Source organism: Arvicanthis niloticus, chromosome 14 (assembly GCF_011762505.2).
Source record: "Arvicanthis niloticus isolate mArvNil1 chromosome 14, mArvNil1.pat.X, whole genome shotgun sequence".
In the NCBI taxonomy this organism is placed as follows: domain Eukaryota; kingdom Metazoa; phylum Chordata; class Mammalia; order Rodentia; family Muridae; genus Arvicanthis; species Arvicanthis niloticus.
The window spans coordinates 7,813,846-7,830,243 of record NC_047671.1 but is presented as its reverse complement, the minus strand read 5'-3'; the positions used below and the strand labels follow the sequence as shown (position 1 = coordinate 7,830,243).

The 16,398-nt window shown below is 43.7% G+C and overlaps 1 pseudogene; it reads left to right on the top strand.

The window, feature by feature from the left end:
• Positions 1 to 1,210: 1,210 nt before the first annotated feature.
• On the top strand, positions 1,211 to 1,335 carry LOC117720243 (small nucleolar RNA SNORA17; annotated as a pseudogene).
• Positions 1,336 to 16,398: the final 15,063 nt, after the last annotated feature.

Below are 16,398 nucleotides of genomic sequence, written 5' to 3'. Positions count from 1 at the left end.
GATGCTAAGGTAGATGATAGTGATGGTGGTGAAATGACAGTGGTGCTGATGATAGTGGTTGGACTGTGGTGATGATGGTGATGGTGACAGTGGTGAGATTATGATGATGGTGGCAGTGGTTGGGACTCTGATGATTTTGAGGAGGTGAGGTGATAGGGAGGAAGAAGATGCTGACTGTGATGATACCAATGTCAAGGATGATGAAGAGGAGTATGGTCATTCACACTATGAGGTCATGATGGTGGTGCTAATACAAACCATAAAGGTAGAGGATGGAGTTTTGAGATACTTGGACACTTCTGTTATATTTCAGAACATAGTAGCACACTGTGTTGCCCCTTTCCTTTCCCTCTTCTGCCTTGAGATAGTACCCATGATGGTCCTTATCAGAGGATTGCCCCTTGGCACTGGGCTTCCCGGACAGTGAGAAATAAATTAATTCTCTTTATGAGTTACCTATTTTTTGTTATTCTGTAATGACATCCCAAAATGGAGCAGGCCAGAAACAGAATGTTAAATTCACACAGGCCGTATGTTCACAGTTGCAGGTTGATAATTTCAGGATTAAAATGGTGGAAGTCAGCAGTCTCCCCAATGGGGTAACTGCAGATGAGGCTTGAAGGTTTGTTTTTGTTTGTTTGTTTAATTGCTGCCTGTTTCTCTTTATTATTTTGTGCTAGTTAGTCTAATGGTGCCTTACAGCTATCAAGATGATCATTGGTGTCTAGATGGGAAGGAACACACATTATCATTTTTCAGATGAGAAGTCTATGGTAGAAAAAAAAAATGTGGTTTGCCTACAGTCACAAACTAAAGCCAAACTGGTATGGGAGAGCACCCATGTGCTTGTCAGAGGAGCCGTGTCCCTGTGACTGACTGCATTACAGTTCTCTGAATCGATTTAAGAACAAGTTTACTCTTGTACCTCCTCAGATCTGCAGCTTGACGTGGTGATGGAGATTTGCATCCACATGAGGCAACGATGCAGCAGCATCCGTTTGTTCTTTGCAGTGTCAAGGGCTTTCCTATCTTTGTTCTCTTAATGTCAATTACCTCAAAATGCTCTTCATTTACACTCTTGGTGAGTAAGAAAAAAAATTATGATATGTAATCTCTAGAAATCAAGTTTCCTTTCAAAATACAGTGGCACTTTGCAGCATGGATTTAATAATAATAATAATAATAATAATAATAATAATAATCACAATAGCCTGCCCTAGAGGTATTGCAGGTATGGGTACTGTTTCACATTGCGTCAGTAGGTGTCAAAGAGGAGAGAGGCTATGTCTATGCTCAGTGTTCTGACCTGTGAACATCTAAATGTTGCCTAACATTTCCTGAAAAAAAAAAAAAAGTGAGCCTGAGACCCACCACTCAGGTGCCATGCAGGCCCTGACTGGATCCTGGGACAGAAAAAGAGCTGGAAACTGGAAGAACCTCACCTGGGACTATGGGCCCTCGGTGGGTGTGATTCCAAGACAGATAACGCTTTCACGGGACCACTCAGGTGGGTTCAGGCAAGGAGCGAACCCTAGATGACCACCAGATGGCCCATGAGGACCAAACAAGGAGCTAGCTTGAGATGACCACCAGTCTGGCACTGTGCAGGCCTAGGGGGACAGACCATGCCTGCCAGGTGCTATAATGCATGAAGGGGGCATAGAGCGCCTGAGATGACCCCAGACACTCAGAGACCCCAGGCGCCACTAAGAGGAACAATTAAGTGGTGGAGAAACAGAAGAGAGAGAGAGAGAAACAGAAGGATGTAAGCACAATGAAGAGAGGTAGAACTGGGGATTCAAGAGGTGAGTGAGGAACCCGATAATGAATAGCTGGTAACCCACCTGGGCCATGGTAGGGTCCTGTCCTGAGATGCCACCAGGGGGCAGCAGTGGGGTTCTATTACCCGCAAAGGCTAAATGGATGTCCTTGGTCTGGGCTGCAGCCTAGGGATTTGTTAATGTTTGAGGGCTGTGAAGAACTGACCCCACTCCTCAGCTGGGCATCCTGGGAGAGCTAGCCTTGGGGTGGGGATGAAGATTGGAGAGCTGACCCCACTCCTAGCCAGCTACATTCTGAGAGAGAAGGTCCTGCACATTGCAGGAGTTGCTGGTGAGCTGGCCTGAGGATAGGAGTGTGTGTGGGAGAGCTGACCCCACAACTTGTCTGCTGTGCAGTGACATGGGCAATAGAGAGATGTATTCCCTTACCCTCCTCCCTTGCTACCTACAGCAGGCAGGAGAGCTGGCTCTGGAGTCATAAGAGCAGGAGAGCTGTCCTTGCCCCTCACCTGCTGCAGCACTTGGGAGAGTGGTCCCTGTACTTCACCTAGATGGTGCAGTAGAGCTGACCCTGGGTGTGTGAGCTGCAGGTGAGCAGGCTCCAAGGCATGAGCACAGAAGTTAGCTCTGCCTCTTGTCTGCTGTATAGACAAGACAGGGAGAAGGAAAGACACCCTCCTCCTGTCTATCACCCCTTGACACCTATGGCAGGCAGCAGAGTTGTCCCTGGGGTCATAAAGTAGAAGAACTGGCCATGTCCCTCACCAGCTACAGCACTTGGGAGAGTGGCCCCTGCACCTCACCTGGGCAGCACAGTAGAGCTGGCCCTGGTTGTGTGGCTTGCTGGTGAACCAGCCTCGAGGTGGAGGGCTGGAGGGCTGTTCAGGACAAATACCTCTCAGGCCCAGACTCAGGGATCTCAACTGGCCCACCCCAGTAACCACCCCCTTGATAAACTGCTTGAGAGCATGAAGGGAGCTGGTTCTCTAGCTCCAAAGCTACAGTATCTCCATGACACAGGACAAGAATGGGATATCCAAGAGGCATCCCAATAAAGTCATAGTATTGATAGCAAAAGCCAAAGACCCCGTACCAGACCAAATCGTTGCAATGAACATCTGCATGCGAAGAAGTGCAGACAAAGGCATATACTGTGGAACACACTGTGACAAACTACAGCTTCTACAAGATTTTGTTCCCTGTTGGGAAAGAGGTTGCAAGGCTGGATGGTGGGCACAGGGGAGGGGGAGGGGAGTACGATTGGGGTGCATGATATGAAATTCACAAAGAACCAACCAAAAGCTTTTTAAAATAAAAATGCATGTCAAAATTACTATATTAACCAACATTGAAGCTTAGCGTTAGAGAGAGAGCCCATTGCTCACAATGCTTTAAAATTACCACGTCATCAAACTCAAGGGTCCCACTGCCTGGTGTGCCAGGCTCAGCCTCCTGCATGAACAGTAACTAGGTCATGAATACCCATTTCACCGGGTCACTCTGCCAAATGAGGTCCGAACTTTTATTCTTTCATATGACTCAATTTTCTCTGAGAGAACAACAATTAAGAAATGAAATGACAATCAAGTCCTGAAATTAAAAGGCTTATAGAGCAGAAATAAACTGTCAATAAAGTGAAGAAGAGGCCCCCAGAGTAGGAGACAAGCCTTACCAGCTACACCACAGGTATGGGATTTAGTGTAGAGACTACAAAAAAAAAAAATCTACTCATCAAGAAAACATATCGAAGAGGCAGGCGGATTTCTGAGTTCGAGGCCAGCCTGGTCTACAGAGTGAGTTCCAGGACAGCCAGGGCTACACAGAGAAACCCTGTCTTGAAAAAAAAAGAGTAAAAAGAAATCATATCAAACAATGAAGAAATGTGCTATGGGACTACATACTAATCTCAGAAGAAGAAATTAAATGGCCAGTAAACTCTTAAAAGTTCGGTGGCCTTAGTCATTCAGAAAAGGCCTGTTAGAACTTCAACCCCCTGTCTCACATTATTCCTAAGAGCCATCAGCAAGATCACAAATGATAAGAAATGCTTAAGTGGACGTGAGGAAAGAGGAACGTTTATACAGTGCTGGTGGGAGTGTAAGCAGGCACAGCCACAAAGAAAATCATTCTGGAGTCTCTCAAAAACCTAGAAGACTAACTCATGATCCAGACATACCACTCCCGGACACCTGCTCAAAGAACTCACTATCCTGCTATGGAAAGAGTTGCTGTCTTAGTCAGGGTTTCTATTCCTGCACGAAACATCATGACCAAGAAGCAAGTTGGAGAGGAAAGGTTTTATTCAGCTTACACTTCCACACTGTTGTTCATTACCAAAGGGAAGTTAGGACTGGAACTAAAGCAGATCAGGAAGCAGGAGCTGATGCAGAGGCCATGGAGGGATGTTACTGACTGGCTTGCTTCCCCTCCCTTGCTCAGCTTGCTTTCTTATAGAACCCAGGACTACCAGCCCAGGGATGGCACCACGCACAATAGGCCCTCCCACCCTTGATCACTCATTGAGAAAAATGCCTTACACCTGGATCTCATGGAGGCATTTCCTCAAGGGAGGCTCCTTTCTCTGTGATAACTCCAGCTTGTGTCAAGTTGACACACAAAACCAGCCAGTACGCTTGCCCATTTACTTCCATTATGTCTCTCTCTACTAGATCCAGGAAATGGATACAGCCCAGATGTCCATCAACTGGCAAAGAGATAATAGAAATGCAATACATAGTAACACCGTGTAATTTCATCCAGCCATAGAACTGTAATGTAAATAGTTTTGGAGATAAAGATTTGCCAAAAGGGTCATGACCCACAGGTTGAGAGCTACTGCCTTATACCTTGGAAAATCATCCTAGCGTTTCTCTCAGTAGACAATGATTTTTTTTTCTGTTTATCTCACTCATGAATGTCAAATTCACATGTTGTACTGGCTAGTTTTTGTTAACTTGACACAATCTAGAGTCACCTTGGAAGAAGGAATCTCTGTTGAAGAACTTTGTTCATTGGTAGATCTGTGGCAGTGTTTGTGGGGCACTTGCTTGGTGAGTGACTGATGTAGGAGGGTCCAGCCCACTTTGGACAGTTCCAAGCCTAGGCAGGTGATCAGTGAAGTTATGGAAAGCAAACCAGGATGCAGTTTGTCTCTGTGGTCTCCACTTCAGTTCCTGCCTCCAGGTTCCTGCCCTACACTTCGTCCTGTCTTGCCAGATGATGGATGACAGCTGTAAACTGAAATAAACCCTTTCCTCTCCAGGCTGTGGTTTATCACAGCAGCAGAAAAGCACTTGCTATGTGTTTAAAGGGCTTTCTTCCTATACTGTCCAAAGACAAACAAGATACAAAGATCCAAACACCCAAAAGACACTGTTGTGCTACCACATCCACAGGAGTTACTCAGTGTTTCCTGACAGACCCAGCTCAGACACCTACAGTACATTCAAAGACTGGTGCTACACCAGATTACATTGTTTAAACATTAAACAATGGGTAGATGAAGTTAATATTAGACTGTGAAATTCTCAGAAATTATAAGTAAATTTTTAAGGTTTCTTTGCAATGTAAATAAAAACAACCAAAATATTTAATTTATATTTAATATTTATAAACAACTATACTGTGCTGTAAACTCACACATATAAACAGTATTGTATAATACTTAAATTTGTGTACTCTTTTAAGAAGCTCTGTAATTTTTTCCTTTACATTTTGGGAGCAGTTTAGCAATTATAATCTCTGGCCCATAAACCAAAAATTGAATGGGAATAAATGTTCTCAGAACAATTGATTTTTTTAAAAAAGAACTTAACTGTGGACAGGTGTAAACGTTTCGGCTGCAAATGAGATTGATTGAAAGCTGGGGTGTGTGGCTGGCTCTCCTCACGCACTTGGTAGCTTCACAGTTCCGGGGCCTGAAAGACAAGACAGCTCCCTCCAGAGGGCAAGACCTCAGGGTGGGAGCTACAGGGCTGGGACATGAGCACCCCGTGAGTGTTTCAATTTCCACAGGAAAAGTAAGTGTCAAATTGGAACAGAATAGTGGTCTGTCCCTCAGTGTTACTTAGATTTCCAATAAATCCATTCCTAGAAAAGCCCAATTAACTAACAACCTGTTCTCCTCTGAGCACTGAGCACCGACAACGGGTTAGCTCACGTTTTATTTACATTCACTTTTAACCAACACTGAGCCTGCTGCTTTGTGAACAGGAGGCCACAGCAAGACTCACAAGGCAGCTTGCTGCATGCAAAACTCAAGTACAGTGAAGGGCTGGTAAATGTATCACAAACTCAAAACATCTGATAATAAAAGTGTCTGAGGGAAATTCTACAGACATGGGTGTGGCAGGGCGACCTGTCAGTCTTTCATAAATATTCAAAAGTCTCCCCTCTGTGATGAGTATATAATCTGGCATTGATACGAATGTAAAGTTCTGTTAATTCCCTCATTAGAAATGATACTTTCAAACATAAGGAAGCTTACGCTTTTTTTTTTTTTTAATTGTAGAAAATTTGGAAAAACTAAGAAACCTTACAGAAGAGACTCTTTAAAACCTTTCATTGCCAGTGAACCATTATTAACATTTTTATTCTTTGCCTGCCAGTTTATTTTTTTATGTACGAGTTTGTGCATTTCAAGTGATGCTGTAATTCCAAGTAACTGGTGGAGTTTACTTTCTGCTAACCAGATCGTGACTGTTTTGCATGGCCCTTAGGAAGCGTTTCAGATGCCTATTCAGTATCTCTGTGGGAGATGACAACTTGCATTTCGTTAAATATAATAATCTTCAAGTCTCCTCATCAGTTAGAGACGCACACAGGGGAGTTTCCAGGGGTGAAATGGCTCCACACCTGGGAATGGGTTTATAAAACACAAGAACAGGCAGCTGGATGGGTACATTGAATGGTGTCTGTCACCACTCAGGCTCAAAGGGGAAATTGTATTCTTTGCTGATATATGTGGAAGGGGGACCCTAACCTCACCACAAATACAACAACTTATATGTTGGTGCTTTGGAAGGTTTTTTTTTTCTTTCACATCTATTTCCTTGGTAGGAGATCCACGCAGTAGCGTTTGTTTTCCACTTGGGTCCAGAGACTCATGCCTGTTGGCAGCAACATCTACACTCCACTGCTACTAGCTTTGGTCACGGTTAAAATGGCATTCAGTCAGTGCTGCTGATTGACAGTTAGCTCTGCTGTGGCCTAAGGCCTTGTTTTCTCCTCCTGTCTGTCTCAGCCTCCTCTCCAGCCTGTTTCTTAGCCATTTTCTGCTTTTAAGTAGATAACATCTTGCTTTGGGTGCCACAGCCTGCCAGGACCATTGCCAATTCACCAGAATTCCCTAGGAGACAAGGCTCCAGGCACCCCTGTGAGGGATTACCTAGGTTGGGTGATTGCATGAACTGATATGGAAATGCCCATTTTAACTATGGGTGAGCCAATTGCCTGGGTGGGGACTCTGGATTATACAAAATGAAGAGAGAGGTCAGAGCCACAGTAGTCATGGCTTTTGTCACAGGCTTTTATGACAGTACTGGGAAGATAACCAAGACACTGGCACGTGTTTAGTTTCTTCTGGTGAGGGCCATTTTCTGCTCACACCTACTGCTCAGGACAGCGTTGCCTCTGCAGTGCGGCACTGAGGTCAGATGACAAGCACTGGCTTCCAGTCTCCTCTTAACTACAGGAGGAGAGTTCATTTGGAGTTTACTGAGTAATAAGATCTGTTGCTTACATCCATCTCAACTATGGAATCCACAGTACCCAGCAAGCTCTTGGCTGGCCACTGGACAGTCTGTGATTTCAGATGCTCCATAAATGAGACCAAATCCGATGTGTCCTTTACTGAACCAAGAAGAGAGTCTCTTTGCCTCCTGACATCTGGGTCTTTATTACTCTGGACAGACAGGTGATTTGGGACTGATCCAACCTCCTACCATTGGTAATAACAGAGTTTCTCCTTGGCATAGGTTCTCTCTCCTCTTAATGAAGGGTTCTTCTGACAACAAATCTTTTCTCCTTGGCCAGGGTCTGACCCTTGGCTCACTTTCGATGATGCTTTTCCAAGTTCTGTGTTAGCTCAGACAGATTTGGAATCTGTCTCTTCATCTGCAATGTCCATTTTCAGTGAGAACCCTGCTTGGTCCCTTTCACAGAACCCTCAGTCCTTTATATTTTTATCCACATATCTGATCAGGTTCCTCAACCTCTACTATCTAAGGTTATGCATGAACATCCTTCAGTTCACCCACAATTGTTTCACTTCTAAGGTCTTGTGATGGTTTGTATATGCTTGGCCCAGGGAGTGGCACTATTAGAAGGTGTGGCCTAGCTGAAGTGGGTGTGGCCTTGTTGGAGTAGGTGTGTCACTGTGGGCTTGGGCTCTAAGATCTTCCTCCTAACTGCATAAAAGCCAGTCTTCTCCTAGCCACCTTCAGACGAAGATGTAGAACTCTCAGCTCCTCCTGCACCATGTCTGCCTGCACACTGCCATATTCCCACCTTGATGATAATGGACTGAACCTCTCAACCTGTAAACCAACCTCAATTAAATATTGTCCTTATAAGAGTTGTCTTGGTCATGGTATTTCTTCACAGCAGTAAAACCCTAAAACAGGTCTCTTTTTAAAGTTTATTTTTCATCCTTGGTATATGTGTGTATCCCTGTGTGTGTGTGTGTGTGTGTGTGTGTGTGTGTGTGTGTGTGTGTGTGTATGAATGTAGGTATGTATAAAGACCAGATGAATTGCAACCCTGGAACTGGAGTTACAGGAGCTTGTGAGCAACCCAATGTGAGTGCTGGTAACAAAACTGAGGTCCTCTGAAAGAGTGGTACACATTCTTTTTTTAAAAAATATCTTTTTAAATTTTTCAATATTTTTATTTATTTATATTTCAGATGTTTTCCCCTTTTTCCATTGATCCCTATCCCATCCCTCCTCCTCCTGTTTTGCTTTTATACTGTTTAAATTACATGCAAGTATTAAGGTCAGTTCTAGGTTGAGGAACTAGCAATACAATAGATGCAAATAGTCCAAATAGTCAAGGAGCAAGCAAGACAATAAACCCAGATAGTCAAAGAACACACAGGACAATAAACAGAGTCCCATGATCACTCCTGTGATCACTATTTCTAAGGGCTTATCAGAATGACCAAAATATCTGACCCTAATTCCCTCTCCTAGCCCAAAGTCATTTTCATGCCTGAAGCCTACTTCTTTATTCTAGCCTAAGATTTAGATTCCAGCCTGAAATTTTTTTCTTTGTTCTAGCCTAGGATTTAGATTTTTTGCCTGAAATTACTTCTTTGTTCTAGCCTAATGTCAGATTTCTGTCTGCAGTCCATTTCCTTGTCTTTGGCTATGTCAGATTCCTGCTTGCAGTCCATTTCTTTGTCTTTGGCCAATGTCAGATTCCTGCCAAGCAACTCATTTCCTTGTCCTTGGCCAATGTCAGATTCCTGCCAGGCATCCCCAAAAGCTCTCCACCTTTCCCCCTTTTTATTACATAAACCAGACTGAGCCTGTCTTAGGTCGTTCTAATAAGAATGCCTTCCTTACCCGTCATGAAATATGCATTATCAAAAGCAATGCACTTCTGTTTTAGATTGTAAGGCTCTGTGCAGAATCTTACCCATCCTTGGCTTGCCAGCCTGTTAAATTAATAACTCTGGGGGTCCGTTTTCAGTTTCAAGTCATGTACTTTGGCTGCTAACCTGTTGATGTAGTTAGAGACTAGCTTTAACACAATGGGCAGGAATAAAAGTATTCCTAGGACAAAAAGGGCTAGCATGATCAAGCTATAAATGCCATTCCTGAGGTTTGACCAAAATGGAAATACTGACCTCAGGCCGTAGATAATTTTATCAGCATTATCTGCAGCATCAAAGCTCAACAGAGCAGCATTCTTTAGATTAATAATCTCACTATGCAAAGTTAAAACACCCAGAGAGGTGTTAGAATAATGCCAAATACCCTACAGGTGTCTTTAAACTTTTTTTCTAATTATAATGACAATCATTGTAAATTTTAGAAGTAACACTACTCCAATGGTATTTGTCATGACACTTGAGATGACTCCTAACTCTTGAACCCTGAACCTCCTTCAGATAATTTGAATAGGATAATGAAACTGGCAATTGTAGTCCAGCAGTTGAGACTTTCTGTCAACAATTTATTATGGAGATTCCTCACAACCCTCAAGGACAAGGTATTGTGGAAGGGGCCCATGGAATATTAAAACAATATCTTCATAAAATAAAAAGGCAGTATATAATCAAGTACCATAAATTTATTTAAATCAAACTTTTTATTTTAAATTTAAAAAAAATTGGATGCCAAGGAACTTTCTGCTGAGTGTCTATGGCACCCTTCAACTAGGCATACTTATGCCTAGATGAAAAGGAAGGGTCCACTTACAGGCATATGGCAGGATCCTGACCAGGTATCTAATATGGGAAAGAGGGCATGTTTGTGTATTTTCTGCAGGATTGTGCCCTTCCCTCAGCCTTGAGCAGGCCTGAAAGACCTTATTTACCACAATAGACCAAATATGACCCCACAATAGACCAAATAATATTACCTAGGTGGAGCTACCCACCTTAGCTGCGCAACAATAGGCACCTAGGTGGAGTTAACCACCTTGGCTGCATGTACAGCCTGCTATAGGAACTTAGAAGAATAACTGCCTGCTGAGCTTGCCTTGAGACATCTCCAGCTGTGACAAAAGATGGGTTCCCCCACCCATCTCCAGCTGAAACAAGAAAGGGGTTTGATGGGGCTTTCCCTTTAAATTGAGAGCTGAATATTAAACTTCGAGCCTTGATCAGAGAACTTTGTCTTAGCTTCATCTGTTCTCTCCCTCCATCCCTCTCTTCATTTCCAGCCCCTCTTTCAGGTGAACCCAGTTGATCCATGGCTGCAGCGGGCTACACAGGATGCTGTAGGAGCATGGTGGCTGCCAGAATGATTGGTGAGACATGCTGGTGCTGAGACAAAGAATGATGCTGACCTGTGAGCTTGCTGAGTGCCCTGACAAGGGTGACTGGGAAGCTGTATTGGACATATGTTCCTGACCCACCTTTGCTTGCCTATATCCCAGATGAGACAGGCTACTTTGCCTCAAGGTTTTAGACCTTGTGGGACAGAGAATCAAAAAAAATTTATAATGACTCTTGTATTTTTCTTAAAGGTGAACAGTTATTCTGACTCAATCATGTACTAGTCTAGAAATCAATCCAATATTGGAAATAACAGTCTTCATTTGGAAGGCTGGATCTGCATCTGAACATTTTCAGAGACATATTCAGAAGTTAGCTGCAGTTCTCTATGATGTTATGATAGCAAGAGATAAAGTTGAGATAGGATCTGGGTTTCAAACAAGGGTTAGTGTATGTTTTAAGGCTCTTTTAATTGTCAAGCTAAGATTGGTTTTGTCTCTTCTATGGCATTTATTGTATGTTGCATTGACTGTGTACTTTCTACTTGTGTTAGTGTGTTGAAACCTGGCATGTCTGTTACAGGGGTCTATCAACCAGCTTTTGTCTTACTATCTTGAGTATTAGAAAACCTTGATTCTCCGAAAAAAGCTTGAAAGTGCTGGAAGAAGTGTGTTAGGCTTTAAGCAGAAGCAAGAGGGTAGCAGGCTTGATTATTGCTGGTATAATAGCTTTAATTTCATTAATTTCTAGTACCACTGCTTCTGCAATAGCTTTGACACAAGGAGTTAAGACAGCTATTCTTGTTAACCATCTAGCAAAAAAATGTTACTAATGTATTGAGTATACAGAAGGATTTATGTAGGTATCTGGATGTTCTATATCCTACACATTGTTAACCACCAAGCTATCTCTACTGCCTCTGAAGTCTCTTCTTATGGCCTTTCCATACCTAAATCTTTCTATTCCCTGGCTGCAATCCTGTCTTCCCTGAGGTATATTGGGATCCAGGTTAAGTCTTGATTCCCATTGCAACATCCCATGATGGTGGCCCAAGCACCTTCTGTAGTAGCTGATGTCCTCTACACTGTGTTGTTGTAAGGTCAAGAGTGATTCTCTCTGCCTATCTATCTATCTATCTATCTATCTATATCTATCTATCTATCTATCTATCTATCCATCTACCAATCTATCGATCCATCTGTCTCTCTCTCTCTCTCTGTCAAGTATGTGTGCTGGGGCCTGCCCAACATGCAGGTACCTCAGCAATGCAGCAAAAGTGCTCTGACATCAGCAATTGGGGTCCAAAACTGTTGACTTTTGGTAATTAACTATTTCTTGCTATTCTGGATCCAAAAGCTTCTGGCTTCTGGCAATTTAACTCCTGCTGATAGTGGCAGGGGATTAAGAAAAAAAAGTTTAGTTACTTGGGCTCTTTTCTCTTTGGCTCAAGGGCCCCTCCCTGGCCAGGAGAGAGGCTTGGAGTTCATTAACTCTTTGTGAGCTAGAAAGAAAAAAAAGTCAGGCACACATACACAGACAGAGACACAGAGAGACAGAGAAAGACAGAGTGACAGAGACTAAGATTGCTAGAGAGAGAAGCTAAGATGGCTGGACAGCTGAACAGTGAAAGAAGCTAATACTGCTTTAGAGAGGGGAGAGGCTGAGACTGCTGGAGAGAGGAGAGAGAGAGAGAGAGAGAGAGAGAGAGAGAGAGAGAGACCAAATGAGAGAGACCAAGTGAGAGAGAGAGAGAGCAAGTGAGAAAGAGAGAGAGAGCAAGCGAGAAAAGCTAATACAGGGTTTGCTGTGTTTTTTAATTTTAATTTCTGTATCAGAGGATTTAATACTCCTGCCTATTTATTGAGATAGAAGCTTCTATATCCATGGGATGTTTTGTAAGAGGTTAAAACTAGGGAAGGGTACAGTGTTAGAAGAAAGTCCTATGAACCTCCATGGCTGGCTGGCTCTACAGTCCAGGCATGGACAGATGACAGGAGTAATTCGTTTCTGCAGGTTGTTATGTTGCTCCATTATGATGGAGAGTTATTTTGAGGATTATGCCAAGCCTAAACAAATATTTTTTTCTCTTTATGGTTTTTAAAGTCTGGATTAAGAATATATTGTTTCCTGGAGCAAAGCTGCCCAGGAGGCCCAGCACTGAGAGCTGCACAAGACCATGACAGAGATCTCACACCCTTCCTCTTCTTTATAGACTTGCATAAATACTCCTCTCAAAGCCGTCTAGTCAGCAAAAGTCCTTCCATTGTTATATATACCTAGAAGCAACTCATGCTTTACTTATAAAACTATAATTATATAAAAATAATTAACCATTAAAACTAATAAACTTTGTATCCATAGTTAAAAACAAACATCTTACTTGAGCTAGACTTAGAATTAGAGACACAAATACCAGCCTGGTATAGAAGCTACCAATCAGGATAGTATAGACAGCCAGGTTTGGACAGCCTTGTATAATGGCAGAAATAGCTGTCATCGGTGCAGATTTGGGACAAGATACCAGGTGCTGGTGACCCAGTGGTGACAGGTACTCTCCTCCATCTAGGACACACTCTTTCCCAGGAGGATGCCACTACTGCTAGTCACACCCAAAGAGCATTTGAGAAGAATCATGGACCAGGGACTCAGATCAATGCTATCAATGTGAAAAAAAAATCTGAGGATAAGTCAAAATGGTTCCTCAGTTCAAAGACGTTTCCATGGTTACCAATGCCCGCTGCACAGAGTGTTGAGCAACAGCTCTACAAAGGTCAAAAATCCCCTCTCTCCTGGGAAAAGGGTTGGGGAAAATGCCACCAAATGTCACCACATTTCACCAAGTAGAGAAAGCAACACAGAGAGGCAGGAACACAAGAATCCCAGCATATTGGGCTGCTGGGGCTTCTGTTGACCTTAGGGGGAGTCTTAGGGTTTCTATTCCTGCACAAAACATCATGACCAAGAAGCAAGTTGGGGAGGAAAGGGTTTATCCAGCTTACACTTCCACATTGCTGTTCATCCCAAAAGAACTCACACAGGGCAGGAACTTGGAGGCAGGAACTGATGCAGAAGCCATGGAGGGGTGCTGCTTACTGGCTTGCTTCCCCTGGCTTGCTCAACTTGTTTTTTTTATAGAACCCAGGACTACCAGCCCAGGGATGGCACCACCCACCATGGGCTGGGCCCTCTCCCCTGATCACTAATTGAGAAAATGCCTTACAGCTGCATCTCACAGAGACATTTCCTCAAGGGAGGCTCCTTTCTCTGTGATAACTCCAGCTTGTGTCAAGTTGACACACAAAACCAGCCAGTACAGGGGGAAACTGATGACATCCCAGAGTACTGTTCAGCTGATGGAACTCAAACGCACAGGTGGTTAGATAACCTCCGCATCAAGTTGATTGTTTCTGGAATCAATTAAGACTTACTCTCTGGGTTGGCAAGTGGACAGTGCCTACCACAGTGCCTCCATACAAGGAGGCTTGTGCCGCACTGGCTGACTATCTAAGCAGCTGCTCTGCTTAGCTCAGGCCCTGTGCGCCACAACTAGACCCTCAAGACCATAGCCATATGGAAACACTGGCCCTGGCACCCATGAGACACCAGCATGGTGGCTAGATCTATCAATCCACCAAGCTGACCACAATGCTAGACTGAACCACAGACAATACCAGCCATGGCCACGGCGGCTCCCAGTAGAATAAAGACTCTCATGCTTAAAGATTATTCAATGGCTTTAGAAATGCTCAATTAACAATTTGCCCACACAATTAGAGTTGTTTCCCAATATCTAACCTTAAGATCTAAATCGTTACCCATGACTATTCTGGACCCATGCGTGGTTCTCCATGTCTGCTCTCTCTCTCTCCTCCCTCTCCTTGCTCCTCCTCTCTCTTCGATCCTCCTGCATTAGCTCCTCCCAAATTACCGAGCTTTTTTGTAAAATGTGTGTGTGTGGGGGGGGGTGGAATATCCTGCTACAGGCTTGAGTGGAAGCTATGATAGTTCTGCCTTTATGCCTGGCTTGTGAGTGCATCAACACTGTTGCTATTGTTATGCCTGGCTTGTGAGTCCATCAGCATTGTTGCTTGTGTCATGCATGCCTGGCTTGTGAGTCCATCAATATTGTTGCTACTGCTGCTGGCACCAGACCATCCCACACTGATGTCAGAATCCACTTTCTTCAACCTTCCAAATAGACTGAAAACAACCATCCCCCTAGGTGTCATCCAGGTATTCAGTGTTTGATTAGGACTCTAGAGGGATCTGGTATCTTGAACTGAACAGCCCCTTGGGGGCTCAGTCCTTCTAGTGTAAGACCCCCCACGAAGGGAGGACCTCCCTCAAGCCTCAGGAATTTGTGACCATCCAATAACTCACAAGACACCATTCTTGATGCAACAGCAAGAGGTATATTTCAGGATCAGTCAACTGATGGTCAATTCATAACCCACACAGGAGCAGAGGAATTGACCCTGTTAGCTGGGAGTGGAGGGCTTATATAGGGAAGAACCACAAACCAAGGGTGGTGAGGGGGTATCCAAGGAAACATAACATAAAAACAGTGGAAAGTCCCAAAGAGACCCAAACCATGATTCAGTCAGGGTCATGTGGAAAGCATCTTATACACTTATCTTTTGTAAGAATGTAACCTTGCCCAACCATTTATCTTGTGTCAACCACTTCCTGGGACTACCCAGATGACTTACATCTTTCTTTGTGGTCAGGAGTGTGTCTTCCTGCTTTGGGCCTTCCCCACTCACAGGTGGGTTCTCTTCCCTGAGGTCTGAGGAATGAAATCCAGCAAGTGTTCTCTGACTCAGGGATAATGTACCCCTCCTGGAATGTAGAATGTATCCTGGGCAGTGAAGGCCTAAAATCTTACATTCAGTTCTGCTTTCTTGGAACTAGTGAACCTGCATTCTTTTGCTCAGGTCTAGGGGTCATAAAAACTTTCTATATTTTTCATAAGTTTTCTATATCTTTCACTAGCATGTGGACGTCCACTGTTAGATTTACCCAGCCTGTTCAAATAAGCCAATCTAATTAATATGTATTTATTCTACCCAGTCTGTTCCTGTAAAGAAGCCTGGGTAATGCAACAACCATAGATGATAGTTATTACTCCTGTGTCTACACTAGTTGTGCAAGATGACTGTAACCAGTCTAGCTGGCCTAGGGGGAAAAAAACAAGTTAGCACCCTGGAATGATAGCCATGTGGCATTGTGCTCAGTTTACACAGTGCTGGGAATCAAACTCAAAACTCTGCATGCTTGGCCAGCACTCTATCCCCAAGGCATACCCCCATCCCTCTAGACCAAATACTCCACTTGGAAGAAGGTTGTCAGCTCCTTACAATTTAGTTTTAAGGAATTCTCCTCTGAACAAATGTCAGATAGCAAAGGTGTCTTTCGTGGGTATCACAAGGTCTGAGGCGTGCTCATGATGAAGGAAGAAAGGTTATTGTGGAATAAATGTATGCACAAAAGACAGTCAACTAAGTGAGCTCTAAGGCCTAGAAGGGTCAGGCAGGCACTGTCTGTCACATGACATCAGTGTCACCTTCTTATGTACCCATTTGAGGGTGGATGAGCCTCAACATGGCTCATTCTCATCTGTAGGTGGATCCCAATAAAGAGCAGTCACACAAGTGTGTTCTAGAACAACCTCAG